Source organism: Myotis daubentonii, chromosome X, assembly GCF_963259705.1.
Source record: "Myotis daubentonii chromosome X, mMyoDau2.1, whole genome shotgun sequence".
In the NCBI taxonomy this organism is placed as follows: Eukaryota; Metazoa; Chordata; class Mammalia; order Chiroptera; family Vespertilionidae; genus Myotis; species Myotis daubentonii.
In genome coordinates, this window is record NC_081861.1 from 71,248,344 (window position 1) to 71,256,978 (window position 8,635).

At 46.2% G+C, this 8,635-nt stretch overlaps 1 pseudogene; it reads right to left on the minus strand.

The window, feature by feature from the left end:
- Positions 1–6,850: 6,850 nt before the first annotated feature.
- Positions 6,851–8,129, minus strand: LOC132224594 (nuclear prelamin A recognition factor-like; annotated as a pseudogene).
- Positions 8,130–8,635: the final 506 nt, after the last annotated feature.

Below are 8,635 nucleotides of genomic sequence, written 5' to 3' on the forward strand. Positions count from 1 at the left end.
GGGTAGGGCTGATTTGGGGGGTTGTGGCACCGCCCCCTGTCACACTCAAGGCAGGGTCCATGGGCAGGTTGCGGCGCCACCCCCTGTCATGCACAGAGCAGGGCCAAACAGGGGGTTGGGGCGCTGCCCCCTGTCACTCACAGAGCAGGGCCCATCAGGGGGGTTGGGGCTCCGTACCCTGTCATGCACAGAGCAGGGCCCATCAGGGGATTGGGGAGCTCCCCCTGTCACGCACAGAGTAGGGCTGATAGGGGAGTTGGGGCACTGCCCCCTGTCACACACAGAGCAGGGCCAATCAGGGGGTTGGGGCACCACAGCCTGTCACACACAGAGCCGCAGGGCAATCAGGGGGTTGGGGAGCTCCCCCCTATCAGGCACAGAGCAGGGCTGATCAGGGAGTTGGGGCGCCTTCCCCTGTCACGAACAGAACAGGGCGGATAGGGAGGTTGTGGCCCCGCCCCCTTTCACACACAGAGCTGCAGGGCGATCAGGGAGTTTGGGCGCTGCCCCCTGTCACGTTGATCCCAGTGCCGGGAGGCCTCGTGGCTCCACTGATCCCGGTGCTGGGAGGCATATTACCCTTTTACTATATAGAATAGAGGCCTGGTGCACGGTGGGGGCCAGCTGGTTTGCCCTGAAGGGTGTCCTGGACCAGGGTGGGGGTCCCCACTGGGGTGCCTGGCCAGCGTGGGTGAGGTGATGATGGCTGCTTACAGCTGGTCACACACCTTTCAGGGTGGGGGTCCCCACTGGGGTGCCTGGCCAGTCTGGGTGAGGGGCTGAGGGCTGTTTTCAGGCTGGCAGGTGACTGAAGCTCCCAACCACTCCTTTTTTTCTTTTTTTTTTTAAATTCTGGGCCAGCTTTAGCTCTGAGGCTCCAGCTCTTAGGCCTCCGCTGCTGAAAGCAGGTTTCTGGCCTTTGTATTTGAAACAATGTTGTGATCCTGCTGGCTGAAGCCCAGCGACTAAAGCAGGTTTCTGGGGTTTTGTTTAGCTTATATATTTGTAACATAGTTGCTTTGAGTTGCAGCTCAGAGGCCGGCAGCGGCAGGTGGGGAACGTTGGAGTCCTCTGTCACTGAAGCAAGCAAGCCTCATGTTAGCTTCCAGCTGCCTGGCTGCCAGCCGCCATCTTGGCTGGCAGTTAATTTGCATATCGCCCTGATTAGCCAATGGGAAGGGTAGCGGTCATACGCTAATTACCATGTTTCTCTTTTATTAGATAGGATTGGCATCCCAGTGATCCTGCACTGATGGGGTCCCTCGGCCTGGCTTGAGCCCTCTCACAATCCAGGACCCCTCAGGGAATGTTGAAGATCTGGTTTCATCCTGATCCTCTCAGGCCAGGCCAATGGACTCCACCTGTGCACAAATCCATGCACCAGGCCTCTAGTATGCATATAAGATCTTTGATTAATCTCTTCCCACCCTCCCCCTTCTCCCCTTCCCTCTGAGATTCATCAGTCTGTTCCATGTTTCCATGCCTGTGCATTGAGTGTCTGCCTCCTGGTGGTCATTGCATGTCATAGCTACTGGCCAGTCACTTAGGCTTTTAAATATATAGATTATTGACTATATTCCCTATGTTGCACTTTATATCCCCATGACTATTTTATAACTACCAATTTTTACTTCTTAATCCCTTCACCTTTTTCATCCACTCCCCAACCCCCCTCCCCTCTGGCTACCATCAGTCTGTTTTCTGTATCTATGAGTCTGTCTCAATTTTATTCTTTAGATTCTATGTATAAGTGAAATCATATGGTATTTGTCTCTGTGGCTGACTTATTCACTTTGCATAATACCTCTAGGTCCATCCATGCTGTCACAAATGGAGAGATTTCATTATTTTCTATGTCCAAGTAATATTCCATGATATAATATGTACCACCACTTTTTAAAAAACAAACTTCTTATTGATGGCTACTTGGGTTGCTTCCATATCTTGGCTATTGTAATTAATGCTACAAATACACTTAGGGGTGCATGTATTCTTTTGAATTCATGTTTCAGGTTTCTTCAGATAAATGCCTGGAAGTGGAATTGGTAGGTCATAAGGAAGTTCCATTTTTAACTTTTTGAGCTTTCCACAGTGGCTGCACCAATCTGCATTCCCACCAACAGTGCATGATGGTCCTTTTTCTCCACATCCTCACCAACACTTATTATTTATTGATAATAGAAATTCTGACAGGTGTTAGGTGACATCTTATTGTGGTTTTAATTTGCATTTATCTGAGCATCTTTTCATATGCCTATTGGCCATATGCATGTACTCTTTTGAGAAGTGTCTATTCAGGTGTTCTGTCTGTTTTTTGTTTGTTTGTTTTTTAATTTGGATTGTATTTTTTTCAGTTGAATTGTATGATTTCTTTATAAATTTTTCATATTAATCACTTATCAGATATATCATTAGGAAATATTTTTTCTCATTCAGTAGGTTGTCTTTTTGTTTTGTTGATGGCTTTCATTGCTGTGAAAAAATCTTTTAGTTTGACGTAGTCCCATTTGTTTAGTTTTCTTTTTCTGTTTGCCTTGTTCAAGATGTATCAGAAAAAAATATTGCTAAGAGAAATGTCAGAAATTTTACTGCCTCTGTGTTCTTCTAGGAGTTTTAGATATACTGCATTTCTTTATCCATTCATCAATTGAAGGATGCTTTGGTTGTTTCCACGTTTTAGCTATTATGAATAAAATTGCAAAGAACATGGTAGTACAGTTATCTACTTGAGAAGTAATTTCATTTCCTGTGGAATAATCCCTAGAAGTGGGATTGCTAGGTCATATGGTAGTTCTGATGCTCGAGGAATTAAAGGGACAGAATTCCCAGACACGATTGGGGATAAGGCTCTTGTGATATCTTCAGAAAATAAATTTTGTAAGACTCTGTAGAGGTGGATGGAATGTGGAAGAAGGCTTTATTAGCCATTGGCATAGAGTTACATTGTTATGGTCCCAAAGTCCCATTTTCCCCAAGCCAGTCCAGGAAGAGAGGCAGTTGGGAACTCAGCAAGGTCAGAAACAGGGCCAGTGTCCAGTTTCCATTCCATGTTGCAGCCGTGTATGGTTCAGCCTTTAGGCCAGATTAAAGTCTATTAGTCCATGTGTGGAGTCCAACATGGCTGTGCACCATCCTATATAATAATAGAGGAATATGAAAATTAGCCTGGACGCCGTAATGTCACGATTGGTCAGCAGGAAGCATGCACAGCAGGAGCTGGTGGGTGGAGACTGCCATCACCAGGGCTTCCACATGGCCCAGAGCAGCCCCCAGCAGAGGCGGCCACCAGTGGAGGCACACACAGACCAGAGGCCAGAGGCACCCAGCCTGGGGGCAGCCTCTGGCTCTGCTATCTTGAGTTGTGGTTTCCAAGGAAACAGCCAGAAAGGATGATAGACCCTCTGCAAACAGCTCAGCCAGCGCCTATCTAAGTGGCAGCTTCTTTTAAATCCAGCCTTTCCTGCAGTGAATGACCCCAACCCTCCCTGGATCAGGTAGGTTCCTGTGGAATGCAATCTCCACGCAATACAACGGGGCCTCAGTTTCTTCCCTGGTGAGCTCATGCACTTTAGCTTGGGGCAGCGGGGAAGGAAGGGAAAAGGCATCACATGGGGCAGCTCTGGCAAGCAAGCAGAAGGAAACCATTTCTGGCAGACACTCCCATGCTACCCCCTTCAACATGTAAGGAGAATCAAATAAACCAATACAAACACCCCTCCCCCACCCTGGAGAGATCCAGGACTGAGGGGCATCCCACCCAGGCATTGCGTACCTGCTTCCCATGTCCTTTATCCAAATGGACATGTTAGGGGGTTAAGGGGAGGAGGAGTAGCCTCTCAGGACAGGAATTCCCTGGAACCACATCCCTTCCCTCCCTCTGGACCTGACCTCTTGGAGCTCAGGGACTGACCCCGCCCCCAGCAGATTTGCATATGCCAGACCCTCCAGTACTTCCAGGTACTGGGCATTCCCATGTCTTCCCTGCCTCCCAGCCACTGACCCTCACTGTCTTCTACCCCAGAAGCACTCTGTCCTCGCCAACTTTCGTTCTTTATAGCCTAAATGCATGGTGGGCGTAGTTGCTTCTCCATAGATTTTATTTGATAAGAACCCAGCAAAGTCACTTAGCAACTGAGCTGCTCAGACTTCATCAGGGACAACAAATGACACACCTTACTTGAGTTTGATAGCAAAACAATCTTATTCTTTTATTTTTTTAAAGTAGATTTTTATTTCAGAGGAAGTGAGAGGGAGAGAAATAGAAGCATCGAACAGACTGTCAAACTACAGCAGGAAGGCCGGGGAGAGTTGGGGGCGTGGAAAGAGATCAACCGAAGGACTTGTATGCATGCATATAAGCATAACCAATGGACACAAGACACTGGGGGATAGGGGAGGCTGAGGGAAAGTCAAGGGGGAAAAAAAAGGAGATATATGTAATACTCTTTGTAATACTTTAAGCGATAAAACAAAATTTTTTTAAAAAATCAATGATGAGAGAGAATCATCGGTGGGCTGCCTCCTATACACACCCTACTGAGGATTGAGCCCTCAACCCAGGCATGTGCCCTTGACCAGAATCGAACCTGGGACCCTTCAGTCCTCAGGCTGAAATTCTAGCCACTGAGCCAAACCAGCTGAAGCAAGCAATCCTATTCCTAAAGACTTGATTTTTGTCATAAACAAGTGAATTTGAATCATATCAAACCAATATACATTATTTAATGAAATGCCTCTTCATTTCTACTAATGCAATTCTACCTTAAAGCTTATGTTGTATACTCTATACTAATAAAAGGGTGATATGCTAATTAGGCCGGAAACCTTCTCGACATCCATCCAGATATCCTTCTGCACAAAGTCATAGTGGCAGGGGCCAAGGCACAATTGGTTAGGGGTGACCAGGCCGGCAGGGCAAGGCAGTTAGGAGCCAGCAGTCCCAGATTGGAGAGGGTGCAAGCTGGGCTAAGGGACCCCCTGTGCACAAATTTCATGCACCAGGCCTTTAGTGTAAGAATAAGGGAGCACAGCCCCCTGCAGCAGGAATCCCAAGAGGGCCTGGTGCCCTGGAGGTGAGAGAGCCAAGAGAGGAAGGGGGCCAAAATTCCTTTGTTTGGAAATTTATATATTTAGATTTCATGTGCTTGCAGTGGACATACCCATCCTGCCCACTGACTCATTTTTTAATTTTTATTTTATTGTTTAAAGTATTACAAATAGTAGTACATATGTGTCCTTTTTTCCCCCATTGACCATTTTTCAGGTGTGATTGAAGGGCAATAAGACTTCCACATCATTCAGACCTTACTGGGCATGCATTTAAACTGCCTTTGTCTAATCCCTTCCCCCATCAATTAGCAGAGAACAGACTTGGAGAATGTTAAATGCAGCTTTTTGGCAAAGCTGTGTAAATGGCATACCTATACTATTTGGTCTCCCCTTTCACTCCTTTACTGTTAATAACCAGGTTATTTTAACAATATAACTTATATTGTCAAGTTTTGGAGAAACTTCTGTATTGTTTTCCATAATAGCTGAGCCAGTTTACTTTTCCACCCAATCTGTACAAGGATTTTGTTTTCTCTACATCCTTGCCAACACTTGTTATTTATTGTAATTTTTATGATAGTCATTCTGATATATGTGAGGTTGTATCTCTTTGTGGTTTTAATAAGTATTTTCCCAATTATTAGTGATACTGAACATCTTTTTATATACCTGTAGGCTATATACATATTGTTTTTTGAAAAATGTCTTGTGAGATCCTTTGTCCATTTTTAATAGGGTTATTTTTTATCTTTTTTTCCATGTGGAGTTTTCTGACTTTTTAAAAATATATTTTGGATATTAACTTCTTATCAGTTATATGGTTTGCAAATATTTTATTCCATTCCTTAGGTTGTCCTTTAAATTTTTTAAGTGTTTTCTTTGCTATGCATAAGCTTTTTAGTCTGATGTAGCCCCATTTGTTTATTTTCACCTTTGTTGCCTGTATTTTAGGTGTTATAACAAAAAATATATTGCCAAGACCAATGTTGAGGAACTTTTATTCTATATTTTCTTTCAAATATTTTACAGTTTTAGGTCTTACACTTGTGTCTAATGTATTCCAAATTAATATTTGTGTATGGTGTAAGATATTGTTCCAATTTCACTCCCCCCCCCATAAATATCTAGTTTTCTAAACAGCATTTATTGAAGAGACTATCCTTTCCCTGTTGTGTGTTCTTGGCAACTGTGCCAAAGATTAGTTGACTGAATCTGTGTGGGTTTACTTCTATGCTCTCTAGTCTTTGCCATTGATACATGTGTCTGTTTTCAGTTTTTTTATTGATTTTTAGAGAAAAAGGGATGGAGGGCAGGAGAGAGAGAGAGAGAGAGAGAGAGAGAGAGAGAGAGAGAGAGAGAGAGAGAGAGAGATGAGAAACATCAACATTGATTGGCTGCCTCCTGCACTTTAGATCATTTATAAGAATGCATATTTTACCTGAATATTGCTCATGTTCACTGTCTCCTCATTGGTTTTTCTGTCTGGATTATCTATCTGTTGTTGAAATTGAGGTGTTAAGGTCCCTTATTATTATTATATTGCTTTTTATATATTTAGATGATCTAATGTTTGGTTCATATATATTAAGAACTGTTATATTCCCTTGATGAATTGACCTCTTTATAATTATATAGTTACTAGAGGCCCAGTGCATGAAATTTATGCACTGGGGGGGGGGGAGGTTCCCTCAGCCCGGCCTGCACCTTCTCGCAGTCCAGGACCCCTCAGGGGATGTCTGCTTGTTCTTTGGGATTTTTTCATTGTCAGATAAAAGGATACGTACATTGGGGCAATCCGATGTCACCCCCCTCCCCCCAGCCACTCCTGGTACAGCTCCTGCAAATGGGCACTGGTTTCCGGGGGCCACCCCGGGATGGCAGCTTAGATGCCTTAAATCTGCCACAGCAGTGCCCTGTCTGCACGCCCGTCCTTGCCTGGGCCTGGCCCCTGCTGCTTAGGCATCTCTGGCATAGGCCAGGACCTCCACAAAGTGGCAGGGGAACTTGCCCCTCGACAGCTTCAGGACCACTTCTGGATGTTCTGAAAGCTGTAAGCAGCCTCAAAGCATAGCAGAACCTCTCCATCCCTTTCAAGGGTGACCTCTTGGAAGTCTGTGTTCCTCTGGGTGCAGTAGGTGAGCACTCCCACATCCTTGTTGAACAGCTCCTTGGCCATGTGCCTGAAGATGTGTGCCAGGTATCTGTTGGAGCTGGCACCCTCATGGAGCCTCACCTCCTTCTCCTCCATGTCTCCAAACAGAGTGTCCACAGCGGCGTCATTTGAGACGAGGTCACTTTGCTCCATTATCTGGACAATTTCACCTGAGGTTAACACGCAGTCAGCATCCTGGGAACTATGTAAAGCTGTGGGAACACCTTCTCAAAGGGCCTCCAGTTTCTTGTCATAACCCGGGGCCACAATGACATGGAAAATCTTGTCTGGGGACAGGTTCTGCCATCTGGCGAAGTAATCTTTCACCAGAGAGCCCATGATCTGCTGGGGAGACTTAACTGAGCAGAGGTGGGGGTGATATGCACGCACTCTGCATATCAGACCCAGCTGGGGCAGGCAGAGACCAGCAAGGGTAGCCGGGACTCTTCGTCACGGTGCTGGCAGTACCGACACACACATTCCTTCTGACTTTCCAGGATGCTGAAGTCCACAGTTATCTTCATGTCAAAGACAGTGCACCCCAAGGCTTTTGAAGAAGCTGCAGAGCCTTCTGGATGCATCAGTGACACTGAGGCTGAATTTAGCAGCAAAATGAGGCAGAGACTGAGGACACACAGACACTGCCAGCACCTTGTGCTGTGAGGTAACACATTTCTTATTAAGGTTCAGAACACGAAAGAAGTCCTTGGTGTTCTGTTGAGAAACTTGGACTCCTTCCTCTGAGGTCACACAACTGTCACACGCCAGGCAGTCACTCAGAAATATCTTGGCATCGGCCAACTTATGGAATTCTCCCTTTCTCTTCGTTCTCCTGAACCGGAAGCCAGACGCTGACTGCAGCATTCTCTTGATCATCAGTTTTTATTTTTTTACTACATTCCTTCCATGTGCAGTGCTCACAATTCATCTGGAGCGGGGTGGGTGGTGGCCGGCTCAAGTGAGCTGGAGGAAGCATGGGGAGAGCAGTCACTGCTGGTCACCCCTGGCATTGCTGTTGGTATCTTTTCTTCCTTGTGGGGTGTCTAGGGAGGAGAAGCAGCTGCAGTGCCCGAGGCTGAGTTCCAGGAGGCCAACAGCACTGTCAGGATTGTGCTGGCTGTGTAGGTCCCTTGGTGCTTGGCTTATCCTCTGGAGATTGAACCCGCAGGACTACTAAGGGGGCCAGTCCCCAGTTCCGCCCCGCCTCTGCCACCCATTGTTTGGAATCTGAGAGCAGGGAAAAGGGACCAAGCGGTCTGCCTTCCACCTGCTCACCAGTCCCTGCTGCCATGGATTCATCAGAGCCTGAGGGATCCCAGTTCCCCCGTTAACCATCCCCTGATCAATGGAGCCTGCTGTTCCGTTGTCTGTCCAGTCATTTAGGTCATGACAGCCCTTGGCTTTGTATACATTAGGATCTTTATCTCTTGTCAG